Raw genomic sequence first — 19,714 nt, forward strand, 5'->3', positions numbered from 1 at the left:
AGAGCTAGATGGGGAAGAGAAAGAGGAAATGTGAATTAGGAAAGGAGCACTGAACAAAGAGTAAAATGATAAACACAATATTATTGAGCCCCTAAGGGAGGTGAGGCATGCTTGGGCACTGGAATGCAAAATAAGCGGCCCCCCATGGTCCCTACTCTCCAGGGTACAGTTGAGAGTGAACATCAACCGAGTAGAGAGTGAAACATAAGGGAGAATTAGTGTAATGGTTCAACACCCGCACTCGGAGCCTGGCCATCCGAGTTCCCATGCCAGCTCTGCAACTTTCGGAGCCAACAGATGCCTTCAACGCCCTTCACCGTCCTTGTATGAGAAATGAGAATGGTAAAAACAATACGTTTTAGGACTTTGCGGAGAACTAAATACATTAATACAAGCAAAGCACTTGAACAATGCCCTGGGTTCACTAGGCACTCAATAAATATTGTTTACAAAAAAAAAAAGAAAAGAAAATGAAGGAAGGAGACACCAGCAAGGTACAGCAAGGTACACCGAGTATGTACTGCAGAACTCCAGAAGTTACATACACAGAAATGGGAATGGAACTTTCCAGGGCTCTGCAATGTGGGAGTCCTGAGTATATCTATGTTAATATTGTTCATAATAGCAAGAAACTGAAAATTTAAGTGCACTTATTTATAAAACGTACCTTCATACATTGGAGTAATATGAGAGCCATTAAAAGGATTCCATCACATCTATGTGTGTCAAAATGGGTAAATCTCAAAAATATATTGACTGAAAAACAGTTGAGTTGCAAAATAATGCACGCAGCGTGATCCCACTTCTATAAAGCATGCCCACACAAAAAGTCTGTATATATAATATTTATGTGAATTTTTTAATGCTGGAAGAAAACACACCAAACTTACATGTAAGTGAGCTAGGGAACGTCACACAGTAAGTGAACAGTAAAGATAGAAATGGAAGCATATTCAACTCCCATCTGTGAATGCCTGCTCTTCTCCTGAGCCTTTGCTGAGGACACTTTGGTGGATGTCACCCTCTCTAGAAGCAGCTCGATGTAATGGTCAAGAATCCAGCCTTTGTAATCACTCAGATGGAGGCTCAGGTTTGCCAACAGCTACAATTTGGGGCAAGCTACTCAACTTCTCTGAGCCTGTTTTCTCTTTTCTGAAAGGAGGAGAACAATGGCGCTGGGGGTGGGGGGGGGGAGGTACAGAATGGGAGCCCTCCATCAGTTGTGGCTAGATGTGGATCAGGAAGAGAAGTCTTATTTCTTCTCTTGTGGCTGTCCTTTACCCTAGTAAAGGGTTAAATAGCTGTGTGGAAAAAGGATGAAAGCCTTTTGCCTCAGTCACGTGGGACTGAACTTGATATTGACATTCTAAGAGAGTTTTCAGGCCTAGGAACAGTTGTTTGAAGAATGCCCATCCCCCCCCTTAAAGAACCCGTTGTTTTTGTTCCTTAATAGCCAGAATTATCCACTCAAAGCCCCCATCTCCAAACAGGATGCTCTTACATTTGAAAAATCAGTCGGACACCAGTGCCTTCTGAAGGAAGCAGACAGAATTTGTGGTTAAATGAAACACACTAAGAATTCCTTCTTTCTCCCTTGGTTGCTCTCTCTCCCTGGCACCCATAAACAAAAGCGTCTAAGGGATTTTTAATTCTGCCGTGCTGAATATCTATGATTTAAACCTGATTCCCAGCTGCTCCTTTAGAACGGGTTGCACAAAATGTCGTTCAGTCCAACCAGCCCTGGGGAGGGGTAAACACGTACTGCTGGATGGTGGGACGTGCAGAACGTCAGGGGAGCATAACCAAGCAGAGTAAAGCATGTGCTGTGACTAATAAAGGGCGACCTGGGGTGTGGCTGTCATGAGAGAAGTCACCTCCCCGCAGGGCCCCAGTACCTAAGAAAGTTTGGGAAAACAGCGACTGATTCCCAGGCAGTATTTACCCAGCCAGAGTGAATGTGGCTTTAGTTATCACATTCACACTTTTTGAAGCTGCCCTCCTGTGTTTGTTCAGGAAGGGGGTGCTGCCACAGGAAGCCTAAATGATCTCTTTGGGTAAGCCCCATATCTAGGAAGCCAGCAGCCCAGCCCACAGCAAGACAGAGAAGCTTCCACCCTCAGCCCTGGCCTGAGCAGAGATGCCCAAACATTTCCCCAGGCATCCCACCCCAGCACCCCTCCCTGTCTTTTGACCAGGGTTTGGCTGGGTTATGTAGGAAGCCTCCTGGCACAAGATAACATCATTGGCATAAGCGACCTTTCCTGCATGTTCCAGGACAGCTCTGGCCCCTACACCAAATGCAGTTTCTATTATTTTTCAGAGTATTCGTGGTAGGGATTGCATTTTTTTGTTTTTGTGTGTTTGCTTGTTTTTTTGTTGTTGTTTTGCTGGTATAGATGTAACACATGTAAGTTGCAAAAAGAAACCAAAGTGAAACAGAAACATATGAAGAAGAAAATACCAACCACCCCTGTTCAAATTCACGTCTCTTTAGAACCTGTGAAAGTGACCTGTGAATGGAAATTGGGTCGTTGTAATATAATCAAGAAGAAGCTATACTGGACTAGGGTGGGCCTTAAATATAATATGTCTTGTGCTTTGATAAGAATAGGGAATTTGACCATGACACACAGGGGGAATGCCATGTGATGACAGAAGCAGAGGCTGGAGTGTTGCAGCTGCAAACCAAGGATTGTTGGCTACCACCAGAAGCCACGAGGAGAAAAGGAAAGATCTTTCCCAAGAGTCTTCAGAGAGAACACGGTCCTGCTGACCTTGATGTCAGACTTCTGGCCTCCAGGACTATGAGACAATACATTTCTGTTGTTCTAAGCCACCCAGTTTGTGGTACTCTGTTATGGCAGCCCTAGAAAACTCATACAACCCCAAAACCCATCACACCCAGAGATAAACAGTATTCATATTTTAATGTATGCCCTTTGATTCTTTCTATAGTCAAATTCGTCTTATGAAATAGATGGCCAATCTGTCTGTGGGAAAATTCCAGCTATACATCTCCTAATTGACTTCAGGCATCCATTGCTTTTTCAAATGACTAAGCAGCTGGGATATTACTGCAGAATATCCCCAGACTCATCCCTCCAGAGCCTAAGGCCCTAGAAAGGTCCTGATATCACCTCCAGGTGACTGTCTAAGTCATTCTGGGAAGGACTGTGCTAGCTGATCTGACTGGCAGACATAGCCAGTAGGGCCTCTGTACCAATCACACTCTCTACCCCTGTGTTCCAGGGCACTGAGAGCTTCAACCTGAAACACTCTTCGCCCGAACTCTCCCCAGGTCCCGAGGAGAAAACTGACTACAGACCAAATTTCTTTACCTGGAAGACCAGCTGCTGTAGTTCTCAAACACCAGCCATGGGCCCAGTCACGCATACTAGAAAAGTACCCTAAGCAAAGGTTTTGGCTCCTCCTCTCCTTTTCATTACCACAAACATCTTCCCAAAATCTAAGTAAAATTCAAGTTCTGAAAACTTTCCCTGTGTACCATTTCATAAATCCATCCTCTTTCTACAGATACCCTAGCTGAGGCTTCGGATCAAGGTCAATATCAACAGTGATAAATCACGTTGATAGTATGTACCCTTGATAGGATGTGCCAAAAATTACACAATTTGCCTCTGTTAATCTTGTAACCAAGAACCAAACCCTAGCTAATTGTTAGGAAAAATGTCAGGCATACCCAAGGTGAGAGACATTCTACAAAACACCCAAACAGTACTCCTCAAAACTGTCAAGATCGTCAAAAACAAGGGAAGTTTGAGAAATTGTAATAGCCAAAACGAATCTAAGGAGACATGATGATTAAATATAATATGGCATCCTGGGTAGATCCTGGAACAGGAAAAAAAAAAAAAAAGGACATTATATAAACACTAATGTAATCTGGATCAAATATGGTCTTTAGTAAAGAATAATGGATCAATAATGGATCAATATGGGCTTATTAATTGTAATAAATATGCCATACAAATGAATATGTTAATAATAGGGGAAACTAGGTGGGGTGCTATATGGGAACTCTTTGGACTATCTTTGTAATTTTTTTCTAAGTCTAAAATCATGCTAAAAAATAAGTTTATTTTAAAAAAGAATAAAGAAAAGGAAATTTTGCGGGGCACCTGGGTGGCTCAGTCGGTTAAGCCTCTGTCTCTTGGTTTTCAGCTTAGGTCATGATCTCACGGTTTCGTGAGTTCGAGCCCCACGTCGGGCTCTGCGCTGACAGTGTGGAGGCTGCTTGGGATTCTCTTTCCCTTTCTCTGTCTGCCCTTCTCCTGCTCACGTGTTGTCTCTATCTCTCCCAATATAAATAAATAAACTTGAAAAAAAAAAAAAGGGAAATTGTGTGCATAGGGCAAGGAGCTGCCTGTGGGTGAAGGTAAGGGTGAGGATGAATTATCAGGAGTATTATATCCCCTCCTGTCCTGAAAAACCAAAACACAATTAATCCCACCCACTCCTACCTTCCAAATGCCAACAAGGGTGTCTAGAATTCAAAGAATTCATGGCTTTTCCAACAAAAGGTTTTATTTCAGAAAAGTAAAAACAATCAACAGCATATAGGGTACTTGTTTACTACATTAAAACTGATAATAATATGGTCCTAAATTTTTCTTACCACTTTATTTACCACTACCCACCCTGCATAAATCCCATATTTTAGTCAAACTGTTCTAGACTGGTAGTTCCCAAACTTTGTTATGCATCCAAATCATCTGGCAAGCCTACTGAACAGAGATTTCTGAGTTCCACCCCTAGAGTTTTTTAGTCATTAGGTCCAGAGTGGGGCCTGAGAATTTTCTTTTCTTTTTTTTTTTTTTTCAACGTTTTTATTTATTTTTGGGACAGAGAGAGACAGAGCATGAACAGGGGAGGGGCAGAGAGAGAGAGGGAGACACAGAATCGGAAACAGGCTCCAGGCTCTGAGCCATCAGCCCAGAGCCCCACGCGGGGCTCGAACTCCCGGACCGCGAGATCGTGACCTGGCTGAAGTCGGACGCTTAACCGACTGCGCCACCCAGGTGCCCCATGAGAATTTTCTTTTTTTAAAAAATATTTTATTTATTTTTTGAGAGAGAGCATAAGCAGGGAGGGGCAGAGAAAGAGATGGGGACAGAGGATCTGAAGCTGGCTCTGCACCGACAGGCTGGCAGCAGCGAGCCTGACATGGGGCTCGAACTCATGAAACGAACTATGAGATCATGACCTGAACTGAAGTAGGACACTCAACTGACTGAGCCACTCAGGCGCCCCAAGAATTTTCATTTCTAACTAGTTTCTAGGTGATGTTGATGCTGCTGGTCTGGGGACTACAGTTAGAGAACTAATGGTGTAGAATTATCTTCTTTATCTACACAACATTTTTCCTTCTTATAATGGTGCCTTTGCACATTTAGAGTACTATCTGGAAGGCAATCAACATATTTAGTACTAGACATGCCAAGAGATTTTTAGGCTACAACGGTGAACCAAAAACAACAACAACAACAACAAAACAAAAAACAACTGAGGTTCCTATCCTCCTGGAACTTACATTCTAGGAGTCAGACAGGCAATCAAGCAATCATTAAGAGAATTATAGTCTATGGATAGTGCTCTGAAGGAAATAAACAGGGTTATACGACAACAACTAATTAAGAGTAGGAAGTATATGAACATATCTTGGATACCTTATCACCATCCATTCTTCCCATTTTCCATGCTTACACTTATCATGAATTTTTCAGCAACATTGGGTGGATGGGATTGACCCCATCCATAGCTCATAAGTGGACTCTAACTGGCTTAAACCAATTAGCACAACAATCTTCCTGGCCCCAATGGTGTGATAGATGCTGTGGTGCCCAGTTCAGATGTCCTTTGCCAGGCAGCACACATATCCCCCAGGTGCTGTATTGACTGCTAAAGGCACACACCTGCCCTTTGTCTCCAGAGAATTCATTGCCCTGGCTGATGGGATCTGCCCAACCTGGGACCAGTCCTCAGCCAACAACTGACTGATACATAGACACAAAAAGCTACATTACCCTTGGGGTGCCTGGATGGCTCAGTGGGTTAAGTGATCGACTTCAACTCAGGTCATGATCTCACGGTTCATGGGTCTGAGCCCCACACAGGGCTCTGTGCTAACAGTTCAGGGCCTGGAGCTTCAGGTTCTGTGTCTCCCTCTGTCTCTGCCTGCCCCCCCCCCCCCTTTGATACTCTGTCCCTCTCTCTCAGAAATAAACAAACACTAAAAAAAAAAAGCTACATTATCCTTGCATTGTGGTTTATGGTCCCTCTGTGCATCATGCCAAGGCTAGAATTGACCTGAGATTCTTAATTCTTCAGTATCTTTCCCTTCCTTATCCTGTTCCACTCTCTCCCTCACAAATATGTGAGGAAGGAAGGAAGGAAGGACTTTAATAGTCATCATACTGCACATTAGGTCTCCAAAACTTAATCACCTTATAACAAAGTTTGTATTCTGACCAGCATTTCCCCACTTCTCCCACCCTCCAGCCCCAGATAACCAGCACTCTACTCCCTGTCTCTCTGAGTCTGACTTACTTAGATTCTACATCTAAGTGAGATCATGCAGTATTTGTCTTTGTCTGGTTTATTTCATTCAGTAGAACATCCTCCAAAATCATCTATGTTGTCGCAAATGGCAAGATGTCCTTTTTTTAAAATGTAATTTTTATTTTAAAGATTTTACTTTTTTTTAAGTAATATTTACATCTATATCAAGAGCTCATCTTTACATGAGATCAAGAGCCACATGCTCCATTGACTGAGCCAGCCAGGTGCCCCCAGATGTCCTTCTTTTTTAAGACTGAATAATAGTCTACATCTTCTTTATCCATTCATCCACTGACAGATATGTAGACTGTTTCCATACGTTGGCTACCTGAATGACACTGCAAAGAACATGGGAGTGCAGGTACCTTTTCAAGATAGTGATTTCATTCCCTTTGGATATATACACAGAATTAGGATTGCTGGCTTATATGGTAGTTCTTCTTTTAATTTTTTGAGGAAACTCTGTACAGTTTTCCATAATGACTATATAAATTTACACTCTCACCAACTATGTTTAAGTGTTCTCTTTTCTCCACATGCTCAACACCATTTATCTTTTTACTTTTATAATAGCCATCCTAATAGGTGCAACATGATATCTCATTGTGGTTTTGATTTGTATTTCCATGATGATTAGTGATGTTGAGCTTCTTTTCACGTACCTGTTGTCCGTTTGTATGTCTTTTGGAAAAATGCCTGTTCAGGTCCTTTGACCAGTTTTTAGTCAGGTTATTTGTTTTGTTGTTGTTGTTGTTGTTGTTTCCTGCTGAGTTGTTTGAATTCCTTACATATTTTGGATATTAACCTCTTAGCAGATGCATGATTTGCAAATATTTCCCCCAATTCTGTAAGTTGCCTTTTCATTTCATTGATTGTTTCCCTTGCTGTGCAGAAACTTTTTAGTTTGATGTAGTCCCACTTGTTTATTTTTGCTTTAGTTGCCTGTGCTTTTGGTGTCAAATCGAAAAAAAATCATTGCCAAAATAAATGCTAAGGGGTTTCCTCCCATGTTCTCTTCTAGGAGTTTTATACTTCTAGATCTCACATTGATGTTTTTAATCCATTTGAATTAATTTTTGTGTATGGTGTTAGAAAATGGTCCAGTTTCATTCTTTTGCATGTGTGTATTCAGTCTTCCTGACACAATTAACTGTAGAGACTATCCTCTCCCTATTGTGTATTCTTAGCACCTTTGTTGAAGATTAGTTGACTGTGTATGAGTGGGTTTATTTCTGGGCTCTTGATTCTCTTCAATTAATCTATGTATCTGTTTTTATGCCTGTACCATGCTGGAATCTTTTTAATTTTTTTAAATTGTTTTTAGTGTTTACTTATTTTTTAGAGAGAGAGAGAGAGAGAGAGAGAACATACAAGCAGGGGAGGGGCAGATAGAGACAGAGACACAGAATCTGAAGCAGGCACCAGGCTCAGCGCTGTCAGCACAGAGCCTGACACGAGGCTCTAACTCACAAGCCATAAGATCATGACATGAGCCCAAGTCAGACACTTAACTAAGCCACCCAGATGCCCCATACCATGCTGTTTTGATAACTACAATTTGTAACATAATTTGAACTCAGGAAGTATGATGCCTCTAGCTTTGTTTTTCTTGCCCAAGATTGCTTTAACTATTTGGATTTTTTTTTATGGCTTCATATAAATTTTACAATTGTTTCTCATATTTTTGTGAAAAAATGCCATTAAAATTTTGGTAGGAATTACATTGAATCTGTAGACCACTTGGGTTGTATGAACATTTTAACAAAATTGATACTTGCAATGCATGAAAATGGGATAACTTCCCGTTCATTGTGTCTTCTTTGATTTCTTTCATCAGTGTTTTATAGTTTTCAGTGTACAGATCCTTCACCTTCTTGGTTAAACTTATTCCTAAGTATGTTATTCTTTTTGATGTTATTATAAATGGGATTGTCTTCTTAATGTATTTTTAAGATAGTTTATGGTTGCTGTATAGAATGTAACTGATTTTTCTATGTTTTTATATCTTGCAGCTTTACTGAATTTATTAGTTTTAACAGTTTTTTGATGGAGTCTCTAGAGTCTTCTATATACAAGATTATGTCACCTGCAAACAGTGGCAATTTTACTTCTTCCTTTCTGATTGGATGCTCTTTCTTTCTTTTTCTTTTTTTTCCTAACTGCTCTAAGACTTTGAATACTATTTTAAATACAAGTGGCAAGAGTGGGCATCCTTGTCTTGTTTCTGATTTTAGAAAGCTTCCAGCTTTTCACTGTTGAATACATTAGCTGTTGGCTTGTCATATATGGCCTTTATTATGTTTAGATACATTACCTTACACCTAATACATTGACAGCTTTTATCATGGAAGGATGCTCAATTTTGTCAAATGCTTTTTCCTCCATCTATTGAGATGATCATATCATTTTTATCCTTTACGTTAATATCACATTTATTGATTTGCATATGTTGAACCATCCTTGCATCCCAGAGATAAATCCTACTTATCAGGGCATGTGATTCTTTTTTTTTTTTTTTTTTTTTTTTTTTTTATTTTTTAAATGTTTTTTTTTTTTTTTTTTTTCTGAAATTTATTGACAAATTGGTTTCCATACAACACCCAGTGCTCATCCCAAAAGGTGCCCTCCTCAATACCCATCACCCACCCTCTCCTCCCTCCCACCCCCCATCAACCCTCAGTTTGTTCTCAGTTTTTAACAGTCTCTTATGCTTTGGCTCTCTCCCATTCTAACCTCTTTTTTTTTTTTTTCCTTCCCCTCCCCCATGGGTTCCTGTTAAGTTTCTCAGGATCCACATAAGAGTGAGACCATATGGTATCTGTCTTTCTCTGTATGGCTTATTTCACTTAGCATCACACTCTCCAGTTCCATCCACGTTGCTACAAAAGGCCATATTTCATTTTTTCTCATTGCCATGTAATATTCCATTGTGTATATAAACCACAATTTCTTTATCCATTCATCAGTTGATGGACATTTAGGCTCTTTCCATAATTTGGCTATTGTTGAGAGTGCTGCTATGAACATTGGTGTACAAGTGGCCCTATGCATCAGTGCTCCTGTATCCCTTGGATAAATTCCTAGCAGTGCTATTGCTGGGTCATAGGGTAGGTCTATTTTTAATTTTCTGAGGAACCTCCACACTGCTTTCCAGAGCGGCTGCACCAATTTGCATTCCCACCAACAGTGCAAGAGGGTTCCCGTTTCTCCACATCCTCTCCAGCATCTATAGTCTCCTGATTTGTTCATTTTGGCCACTCTGACTGGCGTGAGGTGATACCTGAGTGTGGTTTTGATTTGTATTTCCCTGATAAGGAGCGACGCTGAACATCTTTTCATGTGCCTGTTGGCCATCCGGATGTCTTCTTTAGAGAAGTGTCTATTCATGTTTTCTGCCCATTTCTTCACTGGGTTATTTGTTTTTCGGGTGTGGAGTTTGGTGAGCTCTTTATAGATTTTGGATACTAGCCCTTTGTCCGATATGTCATTTGCGAATATCTTTTCCCATTCTGTTGGTTGCCTTTTAGTTTTGTTGGTTGTTTCCTTTGCTGTGCAGAAGCTTTTTATCTTCATAAGGTCCCAGTAATTCACTTTTGCTTTTAATTCCCTTGCCTTTGGGGATGTGTCGAGGAAGAGATTGCTACGGCTGAGGTCAGAGAGGTCTTTTCCTGCTTTCTCCTCTAAGGTTTTGATGGTTTCCTGTCTCACATTGAGGTCCTTTATCCATTTTGAGTTTATTTTTGTGAATGGTGTGAGAAAGTGGTCTAGTTTCAACCTTCTGCATGTTGCTGTCCAGTTCTCCCAGCACCATTTGTTAAAGAGGCTGTCTTTTTTCCATTGGATGTTCTTTCCTGCTTTGTCAAAGATGAGTTGGCCATACGTTTGTGGGTCTAGTTCTGGGGTTTCTATTCTATTCCATTGGTCTATGTGTCTGTTTTGGTGCCAATACCATGCTGTCTTGATGATGACAGCTTTGTAGTAGAGGCTAAAGTCTGGGATTGTGATGCCTCCTGCTTTGGTCTTCTTCTTCAAAATTCCTTTGGCTATTCGGGGCCTTTTGTGGTTCCATATGAATTTTAGGATTGCTTGTTCTAGTTTCGAGAAGAATGCTGGTGCAATTTTGATTGGGATTGCATTGAATGTGTAGATAGCTTTGGGTAGTATTGACATTTTGACAATATTTATTTTTCCAATCCATGAGCAGGGAATGTCTTTCCATTTCTTTAAATCTTCTTCAATTTCCTTCAGAAGCTTTCTATAGTTTTCAGCATACAGATCCTTTACATCTTTGGTTAGATTTATTCCTAGGTATTTTATGCTTCTTGGTGCAATTGTGAATGGGATCAGTTTCTTTATTTGTCTTTCTGTTGCTTCATTGTTAGTGTATAAGAATGCGACTGATTTCTGTACATTGATTTTGTATCCTGCAACTTTGCTGAATTCCTGTATCAGTTCTAGCAGACTTTTGGTGGAGTCTATCGGATTTTCCATGTATAATATCATGTCATCTGCAAAAAGCGAAAGCTTGACTTCATCTTTGCCAATTTTGATGCCTTTGATTTCCTTTTGTTGTCTGATTGCTGATGCTAGCACTTCCAGCACTATGTTAAACAGCAGCGGTGAGAGTGGGCATCCTTGTCGTGTTCCTGATCTCAGGGAAAAAGCTTTCAGTTTTTCCCCGTTGAGGATGATGTTAGCTGTGGGCTTTTCATAAATGGCTTTTATGATCTTTAAGTATGTTCCTTCTATCCCGACTTTCTCAAGGGTTTTTATTAAGAAAGGGTGCTGGATTTTGTCGAAGGCCTTTTCTGCATCGATTGACAGGATCATATGGTTCTTCTCTCTTTTTTTGTTAATGTGATGTATCACGTTGATTGATTTGCGAATGTTGAACCAGCCCTGCATCCCAGGAATGAATCCCACTTGATCATGGTGAATAATTCTTTTTATATGCCGTTGAATTCGATTTGCTAGTATCTTATTGAGAATTTTTGCATCCATATTCATCAGGGATATTGGCCTGTAGTTCTCTTTTTTTACTGGGTCTCTGTCTGGTTTAGGAATCAAAGTAATACTGGCTTCATAGAATGAGTCTGGAAGTTTTCCTTCCCTTTCTATTTCTTGGAATAGCTTGAGAAGGATAGGTATGATCTCTGCTTTAAACGTCTGGTAGAACTCCCCTGGGAAGCCATCTGGTCCTGGACTCTTATTTGTTGGGAGATTTTTGATAACCGATTCAATTTCTTTGCTGGTTATGGGTCTGTTCAAGCTTTCTATTTCCTCCTGATTGAGTTTTGGAAGCGTGTGGGTGGTCAGGAATTCGTCCATTTCTTCCAGGTTGTCCAATTTGTTGGCATATAAGTTTTCATAGTATTCCCTGATAATTGTTTGTATCTCTGAGGGATTGGTTGTAATCATTCCATTTTCATTCATGATTTTATCTATTTGGGTCATCTCCCTTTTCTTTTTGAGAAGCCTGGCTAGAGGTTTGTCAATTTTGTTTATTTTTTCAAAAAACCAACTCTTGGTTTCGTTGATCTGCTCTACAGTTTTTTTAGTTTCTATATTGTTTATTTCTGCTCTGATCTTTATTATTTCTCTTCTTCTGCTGGGCTTAGGCTGCCTTTGCTGTTCTGCTTCTAGTTCCTTTAGGTGTGCTGTTAGATTTTGTATTTGGGATTTTTCTTGTTTCTTGAGATAGGCCTGGATTGCAATGTATTTTCCTCTCAGGACTGCCTTTGCTGCGTCCCAAAGCGTTTGGATTGTTGTATTTTCATTTTCGTTTGTTTCCATATATTTTTTAATTTCTTCTCTAATTGCCTGGTTGACCCACTCATTCGTTAGTAGGGTGTTCTTTAACCTCCATGCTTTTGGAGGTTTTCCAGACTTTTTCCTGTGGTTGATTTCAAGCTTCATGGCATTGTGGTCTGAAAGTAAGCATGGTATAATTTCAATTCTTGTAAACTTATGAAGGGCTGTTTTGTGACCCAGTATATGATCTATCTTGGAGAATGTTCCATGTGCACTCGAGAAGAAAGTATATTCTGTTGCTTTGGGATGCAGAGTTCTAAATATATCTGTCAAGTCCATCTCATCCAATGTCTCATTCAGGGCCCTTGTTTCTTTATTGACCGTGTGTCTAGATGATCTATCCATTTCTGTAAGTGGTGTATTAAAGTCCCCTGCAATTACCACATTCTTATCAATAAGGTTGCTTATGTTTATGAGTAATTGTTTTATATATTTGGGGGCTCCGGTATTCGGTGCATAGACATTGATAATTGTTAGCTCTTCCTGATGGATAGACCCTGTAACTATTATATAATGTCCTTCTTCATCTCTTGTTACAGCCTTTAATTTAAAGTCTAGTTTGTCTGATATAAGTATGGCTACTCCAGCTTTCTTTTGGCTTCCAGTCGCATGATAAATAGTTCTCCATCCCCTCACTCTCAATCTAAAGGTGTCCTCAGGTCTAAAATGAGTCTCTTGTAGACAGCAAATAGATGGGTCTTGTTTTTTTATCCATTCTGATACCCTATGTCTTTTGGTTGGCGCATTTAATCCATTTACATTCAGTGTTATTATAGAAAGATACGGGTTTAGAGTCATTGTGATGTCTGTATGTTTTATGCTTATAGTGATGTCTCTGGGACTTTGTCTCACAGGGTCCCCCTTAGGATCTCTTGTAGGGCTGGTTTAGTGGTGACAAATTCCTTCAGTTTTTGTTTGTTTGGGAAGACCTTTATCTCTCCTTCTATTCTAAATGACAGACTTGCTGGATAAAGGATTCTCGGCTGCATATTTTTCCTGTCTAGCACCCTGAAAATCTCTTGCCAATTCTTTCTGGCCTGCCAAGTTTCAAAAGAGAGATCAGTCACGAGTCTTATAGGTCTCCCTTTATATGTGAGGGCACGTTTACCCCTTGCTGCTTTCAGAATTTTCTCTTTATCCTTGTATTTTGCCAGTTTCACTATGATATGTCGTGCAGAAGATCGATTCAAGTTACGTCTGAAGGGAGTTCTCTGTGCCTCTTGGATTTCAATGCCTTTTTCCTTCCCCAGTTCAGGGAAGTTCTCAGCTATTATTTCTTCAAGTACCCCTTCAGCACCTTTCCCTCTCTCTTCCTCCTCTGGGATACCAATTATGCGTATATTATTTCTTTTTTGTGTATCACTTAATTCTCTAATTTTCCCCTCATACTCCTGGATTTTTTTATCTCTCTTTTTCTCAGCTTCCTCTTTTTCCATCACTTTATCTTCTAGTTCACCTATTCTCTCCTCTGCCTCTTCAAGCCGAGCTGTGGTGGTTTCCATTTTGTTATGCATTTCGTTTAAAGCGTTTTTCAGCTCCTCGTGACTGTTCCTTAGTCCCTTGATCTCTGTAGCAAGAGATTCTCTGCTGTCCTGTATACTGTTTTCAAGCCCAGCGATTAATTTTATGACTATTATTCTAAATTCACTTTCTGTTATATTATTTAAATCCTTTTTGATCAGCTCATTAGCTGTTGTTATTTCCTGGAGATTCTTCTGAGGGGAGTTCTTCCGCTTGGTCATTTTGGATAGTCCCTGGCGTGGTGAGGACCTGCAGGGCACTTCCCCTGTGCTGTGGTGTATACCTGGAGTTGGTGGGCGGGGCCGCAGTCAGACCTGATGTCTGCCCCCAGCCCACCGCTGGGGCCACAGTCAGACTGGTGTGTGCCTTCTCTTCCCCTCTCCTAGGGGCGGGATTCACTGTGGGGTGGTGTGGCTCGTCTGGGCTACTTGCACCCTGCCAGGCTTGTGATGCTGGGGATCTGGCGTATTAGCTGGGGTGGGTAGGCAAGGTGCTCGGGGGCAGGAGGGGCAGGCTTAGATCGCTTCTCCTTAGGTGATCCACTTCAGGAGGGGCCCTGTGGCAGCGGGAGGGAGTCAGATCCGCTGCCGCTGCCGGAGGTTTGGCTCCGCAGAAGCGCAGTTGGGTGTTTGGCGGAGCGAGCAAGTTCCCTGGCAGGAACCGGTTCCCTTTGGGATTTCGGCTGGGGGATGGGCGGGGGAAATGGCGCTGGCGAGCGCCTTTGTTCCCCACCAAACTGAGCTCTGTTGTCAGGGGGCTCAGCAGCTCTCCCTCCCTTTGTCCTCCAGCCTTCCCGCTTTCCGAGCAGAGCTGTTAATTTCTGACCTCCCAGACGCTAAGTCGCGCTTGCTGTCGGAACACAGTCCGCCCGGCCCCTCCGCTTTTGCAAGCCCGACTCGGGGGCTCTGCTTGGCCGGCGAGCCGCCCCTCCGCCCCGGCTCCCTCCCGCCAGTCCGTGGAGCGCGCACCGCCTCGCCGCCCTTCCTACCCTCTTCCGTGGGCCTCTCGTCTGCGTTTGGCTCCGGCGACTCTGTTCTGCTAATCCTCTGGCGGTTTTCTGGGTTATTTAGGCAGGTGTAGATGGAATCTAAGTGATCAGCAGGACGTGCGGTGAGCCCAGCGTCCTCCTAAGCCGCCATCTTGCCGCAACTCTGGCATGTGATTCTTTTAATGTGTTGTTGATTTGGTTTGCTAGTATTTTGATGAGGATTTTTACATCTATGCTAATCAGGTATATTGGCCTATAGTTTTCTTGTCATGTCTTTGTCTGTCTATCCTAGTAAAGCTGGCTTGTGAAATGTTTGGAAATATTCCGTTCTCTTCAGTTTTTTTTTTTTTTTTTTTTTGGAGAAGTTTGAAAAAGACTGGTATTAATTTTTTTTTTTTTTAATGTTTGATAGAATTCACCAGTAAGCCCCTGTGGTCTTGAGTTTTTCTTCGTTGGGAGATTTTTGATTACTGATTCACTCTCCTAACCCATTACTAATCTGTTCAGATTTTCTACTTCTTCATGATTCAGTCTTAATAGGTTGTCTATTTCTAGGAATGTATCCATTTCCTCTAGGTTATCTTATGGCTTTGTTGGTGTATAATGCTTGCAGTAATCTCTAACAATCCTTTGCATTTCTGTAGCAAAAACTGTAATGTTTCTGCTTTTTTTTCTGATTTAAGTTTTCTCTCTCTTTTTTGTTTAGTCTAGCTAAAGATTTGTCAACTTTGTTCCTCTTTTCAAGAAAAACAACTCTTAGTTTTGTTCTTTTCTATTGTTTTCTATTGTTTTGTTTCTTTTGTATTGTTTTTCTAGTCTCTATTTCATTTCTAATCGGATCTTTGTTATTTCTGCTGCTAACTTAAGGCTTAGTTTGTTCTTTTCTTCCCCCTAGTTCCCTGAAGTTATTTAAGATCTTTCTTTTTTCTTAATTTGGTGTTTATCACTATAAACTTACCTCTTAGAAATGCTTTTACTGCTTCCCTCAAGTTTTGGTATGTTGTATTTCCATTTTCCTTTATTTCAAGATTTTTTTATTTCCCATTTGATGGCTTCTTTGATACATTGGTTGTTCAGGAGTATGCTCTTTAATTTCCACATATTTGTGAATTTCCTTTATTAGTGGTTGCTAGTTTCTTATGTGGTCAGAAGATACTTGACACTTTATAGGTATTTCTTATAGAGCACTTACACATGCATCAGACTCTGCTTTTGGAAAAATGGCCTAAGATAAACGAGCACAAGACCCATATAAGGACCATCAGAGTCAAGTTGTGTTTATCTTAGTACCCAGATGTTACATGAGTTGTTGACAGCCATTGGAAAGAAGAGAAGAATCAAGCCAACACTAAGGAAGCAGGGTGAAAAATAGAAGACAAATCTTGGTCATTTAGTTTAAACTATGGCTATGGTGTATTCTTAGGCCAGATCTATGACTGGTGATAGATAGATAGATAGATAGGTAGGTAGGTAGGTAGGTAGATAGATAGATAGATAGATAGATGAGACAATAAATTACATTTTTATAATATAAGTCAATTAAGCTAGAATTACTGCAAGAAAAATTATCCCTAGTGATACACTGAGGTCATCAAAGAAGGGGACTCTAAAAAGACATTTAGAATGACATTTAAAGCATGGGAAAGAGACAATCGTGCAAAGAGGCAGAAAAAGGAAAGGAGAAAATAACTACTGCAGAGACCACTTAGTGGGAATTTAGCAACTGGAGCAACTTAGAGGAGGCCAATGTGAGTAAGGTGGAAAAAGGTAGGACACAAGATTGGGAAGATGAGCAGAGACATCATAGGTCTTATGCAGGAAAGGTGAGTGGAACTCTAGTCAGCAAACCCTTACTCAAAGAAAAGACCTTCTCTTAACATCAAAAGATTGATCAATACTTCTTACTCAATAGTCTCCGGAGGCAAGGGAAACAAAAGCAAAAATGAACTATTGGGCCCTCATCAAGATAAAAAGCTTCTGCACAGCAAAGGAAACAATCAGCAAAACTAAGAGGCAACCAACAGAATAGGAGAAGATATTTGCAAATGGCATATCAGATAAAGGGCTAGTATCCAAAATCTATGAAGAACTTATCAAGCTCAACACCCGGAAAAACAAATAATCCAGTGAAGAAATGGGCAAAAGACATGAATAGACACTTTTCCAAAAAAGACATCCATATGGCTAACAGACACATGAAAAAATGCTCAGCACCACTCATCATCAGGGAAATACAAATCAAAACCTCCATGAGATACCACCTCACATCTGTCAGAATGGGTAACATTAACAACTCAGGCAACAACAGATGTTGGCGAGGATGCAGAGAAAGAGGATCTCTTTTGCACTGCTAATGGGAATCAAACTGGTGCATCTGCTGTAGAAAACTGTATGGAGGTTCCTCAAAAAAGTAAAAATAGAACTACCCTACGACCCAGCAATTGCACTACTAGGTATTTATCCAAGGGATAAAGGGAGGCTGTTTCGAAGGGGCACATGCACCCCAATATTTATAGCAGTGCTATTGGCAATAGCCAAAGTATGGTAAGAGCCCAAATGTCGATGAACGGATAAAAAAGATGTGGTATATATATACAATGGAGTATTACTTGGCAATCAAAAAGAGGGTGGGAGGGATGGGCTAAATGGGTAAAGGGCATTAAAGAAGACACTTTGTTGGGATGAGCACTGGGTGTTATACATAGGGGATGAATCACTGGAATCTATTCTTGAAATCATTATTGCACTATATGCTGACTAACTTGGATGTAAATTAAAATATAAATATTTTTTTTAAAAAGGACTGATGAATGATTTTACATTTAGAGAGTTTAGGTGAAAATTTTATGTTGAAAGTAAATATGACTCATTTTTTATGATTCCCCATTTTAAAGTTTTCAATTAAGCAACTACCCATTGCAGACCTCATCAGTTCAGAGCAATTGTTACTCTATCCTATCATATGCATGTACTATAATCTATTTAACCTTATTGATTGTTGCCAGTGTTTCATTTAATTAACAGTGCTGCAGTGAATGACCTTGTACATACACATTTGCAGTTATTGGAGTAAACCTGTAATTTTATAAACATACAATTTCTGAATCACAAAGAAGCCACATTCCCATTTTAAATAAATGTTGCCAATTTATTTCTAAAATTATACACTAATTTATACTCCATTTACAACAAAACTTACTGGACATTTTGTCAATTAAAAAAATACATTTTCCAATGAGATAGGCCAAAAAAAATGCTTTCATTTACATTTCTTTAATTATTGAAGTGTATTTTTATTTGCATTCATAATTTTTCTCTTATAAATACACAATTCATGTCTCTTTAAACTTCTGTTCAGTTATCTTTTTATAGACTTGTAAAATTTCTTTGGATATTATAAATATCAGCCCTTTATTTTCCATATGTGATTTAAATATTTTTCCCATTGTCATTGGTCTTTGACTTTGTTTATGGTGTGTTTTAGATTTTTATGTAGTGAAAATCACTCTTTTAAAAATGCCTTTAGGTTATTTTTTCATGCTTGGAAAAGACTTTATGGCATACCTCAGAGATAATGTAGGTTCAGTTCCAGACCACTGCAATAAAGCAAATATCACAACAAAGTGAGTCAAATGAATATTTTGGTTTTTCAGTAAAAGTTAGGTTTATACTACACTGTAGTCTACTAAGTATGCAATAGCATTATGCTTAAAAAAACAATGTACATACCTTAATTTATAAATAATTTCTTAAAAAATTAAGTACATAAGAAATACTTTCTTGCTAAAAAATGCTAACCATCATCTGAGCTTTCAGTGAGTTTTAATCTTTTTGCTGGTGGAGGGTCTTTCCTCCATGTTGGTGACTGCTGACTGCTGACTGTTCAGGTTGCTGAAGGATGGGGTGGCTGTGGCAATTTCTTTTTTTTTTAATTTTCAAAAACTACTTAAAAATATGGAACGCTTCACAAATGTGCGTGTTGTCCTTATGCAGGGGCCATGCTGATCTTCTCTGTATCTTTCCAATTTTAGTATATGTGCTGCCAGAGCAAGCAATGGCTGTGGCAATTTCTTAAAATAATACAATAATGAAGTTTGCCACTTGGTTGACCCTTCCTCTCCAACGATTTCTCCATAACATTCAATGCTGCCTGGTTGCATTTTACTCACAGAACTTCTTTCAAAATTAGAGTTCTCTCAAACCCTGCTGCTGTTTTATCAACTAAGTTCTAAATCCTTGGTTGTTGTTGTTTCCACAATCTTCACAGTATCTTCAACAGAAGATTCTACCTCAAGAAACCACTTTCTTTGCTCCTCCACAAGCAACAACTCCTCACTTGTTAACGTTGTATCACGAGATTACATCTGCAGTTACTCTTTCCACTGAAGTCTTGAACCCCTCAAAGTTATCCATGAGGGTTAGAATCGACTCTTCCAAATTCCTGTTAATGTTGATGTTTTGACCTTTTCCCATGAATTACAAATGGTGTCCAGAGTGGTAAATCCCTTCCAGAAGGTTTTACAATTTACTTTACCCGGATCCATCAGAGGTATCACTGTCTATGGCAGCTGTAGCCTGATGAAATGTATTTCTTAAATAATAAGACTTGAAAATCAAAACGACCCACAGGCTGCAAAATGGATGTTGTGTTAGCAGACATAAAACAACATTAATGTCGTACATCTCCATCAGAGCTCTTGGCTGACCAAGTAACTTGTCAATAAACAGTAGTCTTTTGAAAGGAATCTATTATTCTGAGCAGTAGGTCTCAACAATGGGCTTAAAATATTCAATAAGCCATGTTGTAAACAGATG

At 40.0% G+C, this 19,714-nt stretch overlaps 1 non-coding gene across 1 annotated transcript; it reads right to left on the reverse strand.

Moving 5' to 3' along the window:
- Positions 1-18,847: 18,847 nt before the first annotated feature.
- On the reverse strand, positions 18,848-18,950 carry LOC122469681. Its single transcript, XR_006293576.1, has one exon. It is a non-coding gene; the product is annotated as a U6 spliceosomal RNA (small nuclear RNA).
- Positions 18,951-19,714: the final 764 nt, after the last annotated feature.

The sequence above is a fragment of the Prionailurus bengalensis genome, chromosome B3 (genome assembly GCF_016509475.1).
Source record: "Prionailurus bengalensis isolate Pbe53 chromosome B3, Fcat_Pben_1.1_paternal_pri, whole genome shotgun sequence".
Classification (NCBI taxonomy): Eukaryota; Metazoa; Chordata; class Mammalia; order Carnivora; family Felidae; genus Prionailurus; species Prionailurus bengalensis.